Source organism: Bos grunniens, chromosome 1 (genome assembly GCF_055505025.1).
Source record: "Bos grunniens cultivar Pamir isolate PY7600 chromosome 1, Bosgru_T2T1.0, whole genome shotgun sequence".
Lineage (NCBI taxonomy): Eukaryota > Metazoa > Chordata > Mammalia > Artiodactyla > Bovidae > Bos > Bos grunniens.
The window spans coordinates 58,286,426-58,297,500 of NC_141165.1; the positions used below are offsets into that span (position 1 = coordinate 58,286,426).

General features: G+C 39.9%; 1 long non-coding RNA gene across 1 annotated transcript in view; it reads left to right on the top strand.

The window, feature by feature from the left end:
- The first annotated feature begins 316 nt into the window (after positions 1-316).
- LOC147379487 (uncharacterized) overlaps positions 317-11,075 on the top strand; it is a 34,903-nt gene continuing 24,144 nt past the window's right edge. Inside the window, exon 1 of the long non-coding RNA XR_015133323.1 lies at positions 317-355. This is a non-coding gene — a long non-coding RNA (uncharacterized LOC147379487). The remainder of the gene's footprint in view (positions 356-11,075) is intronic.

Sequence of the window (11,075 nt, forward strand, 5' to 3'; positions counted from 1 at the left end):
TCCCCGCTTCCTCTGGTCCTTCCTTCTGTCATTCCTCAGAAACATACCAGGTTCTTAACAGAGGCTGCCAACCTGAAAAGTGTCCACCAGATGGCACCAAAACATTGTATTCCAATAGTTCAGGCCTCGCTACACCTTCAAGAAAACCCAAAAGTTCCACTACTGTGAGATGAGAAAGTACAGCCCCAGGTGCCAGTTCAACAGAGATTAATATTCACACTCCAACTTCCCGGAGTATTTAATTTTGGGTTTTAGAGAGAGAGAGAGACAGAGAGAATCTTTCTCACATTCTTTATTTTTATTTTTCCCTCTTTAGACTCTGGAGTAAAGGCTACGATGGACATTACAAAATGAGGTTCGTGAATATTTTCAGGGACCCTGTCATTTTCACTTGTGTTTGTTTCACTGTCCTTTTCTTAGTGTTAAAAGCTCTGCTTGTTACAGAACCGCATGTCAATAATAGAAATACAATCACTCCCTCTTATCTAAGTAATAATTAAGATTAATTGAAGACAAATATATGCATCCAGCATCCTAGTTAAACAGATGATTAAAAATAACCACTTTCTCTAATTTTAGTGTAATTTTTTTCAGTTTCAAAATTGAATTATCATTGGTGACAGAAAAAATAGTATGAGTGACCATTTAGATTATTAAAACAGTTAATGAAATTAATATACTGATAAATCTTTGTATTATCTTCTACCTATGGGATAGATAGTTTTATCTTTAATCAACATAATTAATAGTTATGTTGCAGATGACACAGCTTAAGAAACTTTGAGGGTTCTTTCTTATTTTTAGTAATATTTCAATGGCTTAAAAAATACCATGCCGTTATAAATTAGTACTTTGTATTGGGTGATCAATTGTCTATTGTGCAAAATTTAGTCAAATGTTCATGTGAGGAAAGTTCTGTACAGATTTGTTCTTTCAAATTTGGAGATCTGGGTACTAAGTGATTAATGACTTTGCCAGGGTGATGGGAAATGGATAAAGGAACAAAGATGTTAACATCCACTATTTTGATTCTTTGGAGGAAGAAGAAATGATCTGTGTGTAAATGCACAGCATGAAATGAATTTTAAAAATGAAAGCAGGTTAAAAAATAATTTGATGTTAGCTCAGTTTTGTGCATATATTTTTATACTATTTTGCATGTATACTCTTTTGTAAAATTTGGCCAGCAACATGCACATACACACACCTGGAGTACATACGTATTCCTTGTTTCTCAAAGGTGTGTATGCATGGGGGTGGTGCTGTCTTTTTACACTGCTTCTTGCTCTAGAACTTGGATGAATGTCTGGCCACTTCCCTACCCTAGGGAGTCATCTGAACGTCTACAGTTCCCAAAGTGCTTTGGGATCACTTAGGCTAAAAGATGCAATTTATTGTGAAGCTATCTTATTTTATTCCCAAGGGAATTTCATCATTTTGTATTTGTGAAAACTGTCAATGCATCTTTCTCAAAATGCAATTATCTAAAAGAAGCAAACCAACACAGAGTAGACCCCTTGTCTTCAAAGTCATTTTATTAAGAGTAAATTAGACTGGAAAAATGATAGTCTGAAATGCATTTTCAATAGATTGCTGTCAGCCTTGCTACCTGTCAAACAGAGAGGCCTGAATTTTCATAGTGACATATGGATTAGCCCAGTCTTCCCCGCAGCGTGAAAACAAAAGACAATTGGTGATGCATGGGGCAAGCTCATCTTAAAACAGAGATATCAACAAAGGAATATGACAGCATGAAAAGACAGAGTGCAGTCTGCTGTCCACATTCGCAAAGAGATTCTGTCTGAATCTATAACTTCAATACACTATGAGACAGAAAAAGAGAAAATACGCATTAAGGGTAATTGTTCATCTGGTTCTTTGCTTTAGCAAATGCTGAATTTCATTCTCAGAAGGGAGGAAGAAGTGGGAACAATGGAAAAAATAGCTGCAGTTGTAGAGTCATTAAGAAGAACCATATGGAATTAGAATTATTTGATTTTTTAAAATCATCCATCTTAGAGACTTTAAATGAATGTTCAAAATCCTCATCCACTAATCAATTGAAAAAATAAAGGCTGAAGTCACAAAAGAGCCTCAAGAGCAAAAAAAAACTCTTTTCCCAGTTAGAGCTTTAAACTAGCCTAGTGAGGTCATTTAGTTCAGGGTTTGTTTGGAAAAGAAATGCATATCAAAGTTAAAGAAAACCATACAGATCTGTTTAGGTCTGGGAAAATAAGGTATGGATTTTTTTTTTCCAAACAGTTCATGTGAACAATTACACAGAATACTTGCCTGACCAGTAACTTTCAATTAAATAAAAGCGAAAGTTCCCCTCATAACCATTTTAATCCATACGTCCTAAGGGACTCCAAACAAGTGTAATTACACGTTGCAAAAGTCAGTGAAGGAAAATGATGTATTGAACTATAGAAACTGCTGATTTTCTAAGTTTGGGATTAGATGCTAAAAAAAGCAAAGATAGTTTTATAGTCACACAGTGCCCACCAGAGACCAATGTAGAGCTCAGAAGGAAATGTTCAGGAAAGGACAATGTTGGGGTATCCTGAAGTAGTTTGCCTAAGGGTGGGGGATCAGTGATGAGTGATATTTTGTCAGAATCATCACTTGTGTGGAACAGGGCTGGCTCTGCAAATAGTAATAGGAAGCTGCCCACAGAGGGTCACTCAAAATGGGGACTGGAAGGCTCATCAGGATGCCCTGAAACACCTGTGATTAGTCATGTGTTAAGTGGTCCTGGATATTTTACAAAAATGGAGGATGGAGTAATATTTTCTAATTAATATATTAGAGAGCTTTAGGATATCCATGTCCTTCCTAGAAAAATGCAGGGTCCTGAAGGTTTGAAAAATGGAGCAGATGAGTTTTGGGTATTGTCCTGGGCTGAGCCAGAGGACACACATAAAATATTACATCAAGAGGGAGGGACATATGTGTACCTATGGCTGATTCATGTTGGTATATGGCAGATATCAACACAATATTGTAAAGCAGTTACCCTTCAATTAAAAATAAATACATTAAAAAATGATACTACATCTGATGTCATGAGAATTTGGAGGGGGCTGAGGTTATTAGGAATCAGTAGAGAAGTGGGAAAGAAATTACGGACATCAGTGGAAGCATTTCCAAAATTCATAGTCTTGCTTTTAAGTGGAGTTCTTCCCAGGGAATTTAGCTTATTGATATTTGCTTTAGTACTGTAAGGTTAAACATGTGAAGGAAAATTACATAGGGAGAAAATAGGCTCCAATACTTTGGCCACCTGATGCGAAGAGCTGACTCATTGGAAAAGACCCTGATGCTGGGAAAGATTGAAGACAGGAGGAAAATGGAACAACAGAGGATAAGATGGTAGGATGGCATCACCAACTCAATGGACATGAGTTTGAGCAAGCTCCAGGAGATGGTGAAGGACAGGGAAGCCTGGAGTGCTGCAGTTCATGGGGTCGCAAAGAGTTGGACACGACTTATTGACTGAACAACAAAAATAGACATGTTTGTTGTACATTTTGCAATATTTTAAAACGTGTCTTCATGTAATATCTGTTTTCTTTATTTTTGTTTTCTTTATTGATTATGTCTCTTGTCAATAAATGTCTCTTTTTTCTACAAACCCATAGGGATCAGCTTTGATTTCTCATTTTTGGAGAAAATCCCTGAAATCACAGTATGTACTCATTGTCATAATTGCTGTTGATTTTGTTGCTATTAGATTTGTTCTTGCTGTTGTGGTACCAGTGTGGCTACACTATTATCTCAGCATTAACACACTATGTCAGATAAGATAATTTTCAACTACATAAAATGAATCATAGTCAATTATTCAAGTAAGGGTTTGTTTTTCTCTCATAGAAAATAGACCAGGATCAGCCATCTAGGACTGTCACAGTGGCTCTTAATGACATCAGAGTCTAGATGCTTTCTCTCTTTCTGCTCCTCCATTTACGGCTGATGACTTTGAGCCACAGGGTCACCTCATGAATCCCAGATATTCGATCTCCAGCCTTCTCTGAGCAGTACAAGGGGATGGAGAACAAAGCCACATGGAGAAACGGTGATGTCTTTATCAGGAAAGCAAAATTCTTTCAGGTATCCCCAGGCATCTGCTTACATTTTGTTCACCTGCACTTTGCCTGATGACCATCCCTACCTTGAGAATGCTTGGAAATACAGCTTTTAAAGCTGGGTAGGAAACCAGTGCTCTATTTGTATGGAATAAAGAAAGACTAGACATTGGGCTGTGACCGGCAGACTCTATCACATACTGACTTCTCCACGGAGTAGGTAGTATGTGTAGAGTGGAATAGGAAAATGCATTTCTAGAAAGATCCTATACTTAACCACTTAGGTAGGGTATAAAGAAAGCAAATTGGAGGGAAACAGCAGTAGATTGATGGTTGAAAATTCTAACTGGGAATGTTGAAAAGGTTGATGTTTGGCCCAGGTGCACCAAGAAAGCTATGTTTTTATTTTAAAAGGGTTTGAGGTTGACTTGTGTGGAATACAGGAAGAGGAGCAGGAAAGAACACTAGCAGGAAGGAAAAGGAAAAGGTAGCCATGACTTGCTCCTTCATAATGTTTGAAAACCAAAGATAGGCAGGTGAATTTCACCTGCCTGCATCTCACATAGGGCTGTAATGAGGGCAAACAAAGGCAGGCAAACAGACCGGTTCCGGCTTATTGACTCTGCTGTTTGGGTGACTCAGTCACTCAGCCTCTAATCTGGAATGTCTGTGCAACTGAGACTTTGACTATTCCTATCCCACTGATGTGCAAGATTACTTGTTATAATGTCCAACCCGTAACAATTCATCAAAATATGTTAAATATTCATCATTATGAAATATCAATATTCATCAAGTCATCATTCATCTTATGATTATAGACCTGGAAATTATTTCACTAATTTCGGTTCAGTCTTCACATAGCTCTTCTGTATGATCTTGGACAAATCATTTAACTCTGGGCCCAGATTTTTTTATTTCAGTAAAATGAATGTAGTAATATCAACCTCATGCACTAGTTGTTACAAGCAAATAACAGACTTATCTAAAAATTCTTTTAATAGAGAATCTTTATATCCAAGTGTAAAATATTATTAGTGTTAATATATTGTATGTATCTTTTCCCCTTTCCTATTTGTTAGGCTTCCCTCTTGGCTCAGTGGTAAAGAAATTGCCTGCAATGCAGGGGGACTTCCCAGGAGGTGCTAGTGATAAAGAACCTGCCTGCCAATGCAGGAGACACAAGAGACTCGGGGTTCAATCCCTGGGTTGGGAAGATCCCCTGGAGGAGGTCATGGCAACCCACTCCAGTATTCTTGCCTGGAGAATCCCATGGACAGAGGAGACTTGTGGGCTACAGTCCATGGGGTATGGCAAAGAGTCAGACATGACTTAAGGACTAAACAACAGCAGCAACAACTTATTTTCTTAGATGAAGTTGATACAGGGTAGAGCAGATAATATAAATTTGAGATATTTCTAAAAATTCGAGTTGACAAATATGTCAACTCCATCAATCGGTAAACACAAGTGCTCAAATATTTATCTATAAGAAACTGAACTGTGGTCTAAAATATTCCTTGTGATTTTTAGCTCAGACGGAAAGACTGTGTTTTCAAGCTGTGTGTGCCAGAGACCAGTGTACTATTCTGACATGTTACAAGTCATCCTTCTTTTCTCATTGAACTGCTTCCTTTCCTTGTTGAAAAGTTTTAAAATTGCCTACCGTTATGATAAACAATTCCCATTTAAAATAGTCTTGGCTCGGCAAGTCCCCAGAGAAGATTGCTGCAGACGATCTGCCTCTGGTGGTGGGAATTGTCACTGATGTCCTCTATCCTCTGCCTCAGCTCTGGGGGCAATTCCATGTCCACTTGGCCTTAACAGCACCACAGCTCCCACAGACACTGTCAGCTTTAGTCACTTTAAGTGGTCTTGGTAAATAGTAAAGAAATGGTTTCAGTAAGATATTCCTAATTTTAGAGCTTAGGTAGATTCCAACACATGCCTTTTATGCCTCCTACATAATTTTCTATTTGTGTAATATATTGAATTTCTATTCCAATTTTCCATAATTTTACTTAAGGGACACTTAGTACTTGATAGCAGCTTTTTCCAAATTCATGCATCAGAACTTTTGTTTTTCACCATTAATTCTAAAACTTTAAAAGAGAGGGTGAGTAATGGCTGGCATTTTTCTTTTTTTATGTGTTAGAAAGAAAGGTTCTTTACATCTGGCTTTAGCTCTCTTTTAGTTTATCCCTGTTTTCAGATATTCTTTCTTATTCTACATATAGACAAGATCAGTGTCCTTTGAGATGCCAGCCAGCAATTAGGAAAAGCATGTGTGTTCTCTTGTCTTATATGGAGCCTATGGTTTGACCTTTGAATTCTGTTGTTTTTTGGACGCACCTAGCAGCGTGTGCGGAGAAGGCAATGGCACCCCACTCCAGTACTCTTGCCTGGAAAATCCCATGGACGGAGGAGCCTGGAAGGCTGCAGTCCATGGGGCTGCTAAGAGTTGGACATGACTGAGCAACTTCACTTTCAGTTTTCACTTTCATGCATTGGAGAAGGAAATGGCAACCCACTCCAGTGTTCTTGCCTGGAGAATCCCAGGGACGGGGGAGCCTGGTGGGCTGCCATCTATGGGGTTGCACAGAGTCAGACACAACTGAAGTGACTTAGCAGCAGCAGCAGCATGTAGGATCTTAGTTCCCAGACCAGGGATCAAACCTTCACCCCCTGCATTGGAAGCATGGAGTCTTATTACTATGGTTTGGATCTCATTCTCAAGGACACAGGACTAGGGGACTCAATTGATAGGATGCTGAGGAAGTGGTTTACAATCAAGAAGCCAACCAGGTTTTTTTTTTATATATATAAATAAATCCAACACACTAATTTATAATATAAAATATTTCTTATCATCAGAATATTTATGACTAACCATCACTGGTATCAGCAGGTTCACCCCTAACCTATAGGGCCTGAGGAAAGAGTATAAATCATGACCCATACCATCTAAGTATTTACAAATTACGTTAATATATGATTAATTAAAATACGTTCTGTCTTCCTACCTTGACGAACATACCTTCATTTTAATCTAGAAAGCCAGGTTAGGATTAGAATTCTCCACTTTCCTTGTGGGGAGGAGATAGCTTCATGGCTCCCGCCTCCGTACCTGTGCTCTTCAGCTTCTCACTCATCTCTTTTTATCCTAGTTCTTTCCATGTCCTGCCAAGCATCTCACAACCATGTTGTGAGTACCTCAGTCTATACAAGCACAAGTTCAATCCATCCCACAAGCAACCAGTCCCCCACTGGCCATTCATCTGCCTGCCTTTGGAAGGAGAAAGCCAGGATAGACTCTTGAGGCAAACCTGGAGCCATTTGGGCAGAACCCCTACGTTCCTGGGCACTCAGAATATGATGCTAGAGCCAGCCCAGCTGCCCTGAGTAGACTTAAGTTGTCTCAGGTGGTCTAGGCTAGTGACCTTGACTCAGAACGTGGGGTCCCTCCTGACACTGATTAGTGCTGTTCAGCTGCTCTGTTCTTGCTTCAGTTTTTGCTAGTTTGGTTTCATCACCACTCACTTCTCCTCTATCCCCACCATCCTGACTACTGCTTTCCTCCACCCACTTATCAATAATCCCCACACTCTCCTTGCCCCCTCCCCACACCCAGAAAGCTTTAGATACACTGTCAGATCCTTGTTTCCAGAAACGGCAAACATTGATTATGTTTAATCAAGTAAATTTCAGTTCTGCAATATCTTTTTTTATAATTTTATTTATTTTTTGACTGTGTTGAGTCCTTGCTGCTGCTTGGACTTTTTTCTAGTTGCAAAAGAGCAGGAGCTACTCTCTAATTACTGTGGTAGAGCTTCTCATTGTGGTGGCTTCTCCTGTGGACCACAAGCTGCAGAGTGTGCAGTCTTCAGTAGTAGCGTGGGCTCAGTAGCTGTGGCTCCCAGGCGCCAGAGCACAGGCTTAATAATTGTGGTGAATGGGCTTAGTTGCTTCACAGCACGTGGGATCTTCCCAGACCACGGATCAAACCCATATCTCCTGCGTTGGCAGGCAGATTCTTTACCACTGAGCCACCAAGGAAGTCCAGGTCTGCAGTCTTGATGTTCCCTTGAGTTACTTTGCCTGCATTTGGGATGGATCTCTTAACTCAGTCATCCGTTCTTAGGAATTTCCTGGGTTTATATGCCTATCATGGATCTCATCTATTGGATGAACTTCCTTAAGCATTATGAAAAATTGTTAAGAAATATTTCACTGTATATAAAGATGCTCTTAATATAAATTTCATCCCGACATTTTTTTTTCATGAAGTTCCTTTCTTTTAAAAAAATTAATTAATTTATTTTAATTGGAGGCTAATTACTTTACAATATTGTGATGGTTTTTGCCATATATTGACATGAATCAGCCACAGGTGTACATGTGTCCCCCCATTCTGAACCCCACTCCCACTTCCCTCCCCATCCCATCCCTCTGGGTTGTCCCAGTGCACCAGTTCTGAGTGCCCTGTTCATGCATCAAACTTGGACTGGTCATCTATTTCACATATGGTAATATACATGTTTCAATGCTGTTCTTTCGAATCATCCCACCCTCACCTTCTCCCACAGAATCCAAAAGTCTGTTCTTTACATCTGTGTCTCTTTTGCTATCTTGTATATAGGGTCATTGTTGCCATCTCTCTAAATTCCATATGTATGCATTAATATACTGTGTAGGTATTTTTCTTTCTGACTTATTTCACTCTGTATAATAGGCTCCAGTTTCATCCACCTCCTTAGAACTAACTCAAATGTGTTCTTTTTAATAGCTGAGTAATATTCCATTGTGTATATGTACCACAACTTTCTTATCCATTTGTCTGCTGATGGACATCTAGGTTTCTTCCATGTCCTAGCTATTGTAAACAGCTCTGCAATGAACATTGGGGTACATGTGTCTCTTTCACTTCTGGTTTCTTCAGTGTGTATGCCCAGCAGCATCTCCACATTAAAAAAATTTTTTTTTCAATAAAGTATAGTTAGTTTGCAATGTTGTGTTAGTTGCTGGTGAATAGCAAAGTGATGCAATTATACTTGTATATATTATTTTTCATAATCTCTTCCATTATGATTTATTGAAGGATATTGAATATAGTTCCCAGTGCTATACAGTAGGACCTTGCTGTTAATCTAACTTATACATCATAGTTTGTATCTGCTAATCCTAAACTCCTAATTTATGCCCCCCAAATTATTAAGTAAAGACTTGGTATAAATTCCTCCATGTTATTATTAAATAACCACTTCAAGTTCCTCACAAGAATCAGTGGTTCTCAAACCCAAGGAAATATGAGTCATCTGAAGGGCTTGTGAACCCCAGATTGTTGGCTAGGGAAGTATGTGTATGAGAATCTGCATTTGTAACAAGTTTCCAGGTGGTACTGATGCTACTGGTCCAGGGGATGCACTTTGGAAACCACTGCTTTCCATGTGTGCTGCTCATTTCCTCTCCTCTCATTCACTCTTCAGTACAGCACAATCCATCTTTCAACCTCACCATCTAATGATGTTGCTCTGACCAGTGTTCTTCTAGGGTTAAATCCAATGGCTAATGGTTAAGTCTAACAGACACCTTTCTTTCTTTCTCTCTTTCTCTTCTCTCTCTCTTTCTTTTTGGTCAAGTGGCATGTAGAATCTTAGTTCCATGACCAGGGTTTGAAGCCACATGCCCTGTATTGAAAGCTTGCAGACATAACCAGTGGACCACCAAGGGAAGTCCCTAAAGGACACTCTTCATGTCCAGTAGGTTCTTAGGAAATTTCTGATGCATTCAATGTGATTTACCCCTACTTCCACATTCCTTCTTTTGAGTTTTATTTCATACAACTTTCTGGTCCTTTTATGTTTTATTGCTTTGCTCTCCACCTGGAAGGCCTCTACATACTATTCTTTCTAGACTGGGGCCCAGTGATACTTCCTCAAAGAAGTGCTTCCTTTTCTTGTTCCAGAAACATGGATAACCCTTTCTTTTTCTTTCTCATTCCACTGTGTGTGCTATGTGCTAAGTCGCTTCAGTCACGTCCGACTCTTTGTAGCCCCGTGGACCATAAACCTCACGGCTCCTCTGTCTGTGGTATTCTCTAGGCAAGACTACTGGAGTGGGTTGCCACACCCTCCTCCAGGGGATCTTCCCAACCTAGGGGTCAAACCCATGTCTCTTATGTCTCCTGCACTGGCAAGCAGCTTCTTTATCACTAGCGCCACCTGGGAAGCCCTTCCCTTTCCATTCTGCTTATGTCTGTATCATTCTTTCTGTGACATCTGTAATGGTTTGTATTTATTAATCTCCTGGTCAGGAAAAATTTTGACCAGGTTTTGTACTGAGTACTGCTATACAGTAGGTGTAAAGACTTGCTCTGATTCCTGGTAATCCTGTAGGTACAGAGCTCATTTGCATTCTCTGGGATGGAGCAAAGGTATGGGAAGCACGTAGGAAGGGTGAAAGCTAAGTCTCTGGATTGGGACAGTGTCAATGGCTATGTTTTCCCTTGACAAAGGTTTGGCTGCCCAGGAAGGGAAGTCCTCCCCAGATGCAGGGCCAGTGGCAGGGACTGCCAGCATTATCTTGGGAGTGTGCATTGTTTTTCAGGCCTGGGAGTCTGAGGATGAAAATTCAGCCCCCATTCATCTCCCCAGTGCCTGAACAGTGCCACAGTTGCCCTTTGCTGAAAATAGATTTCAGTTTGCCTGGCTTTAGTGGATTTGGCCCTCTCTCTCCCCTTCCTCATTAAACTCCCTGCCATCATCCTCTCCCCTTTCATCTCTCCTCCCTGAAAGAAAAGGAGAATCTTTATCTTTTAAGCAAATGTTTTATCCATTATAAGAGCTCACTGTGTCCTCAAGGCTTAAATCTTTGGAAGCAAAGTCAGAAAGAAGGAAGACTTTTTTCCCCCTTCTTTGCTTTTTTCACCCAATTATGTCACTCTCCTGGGTAATATGCCCAGCACAGAGCGGGTGCTTCTCTGTAGGATGA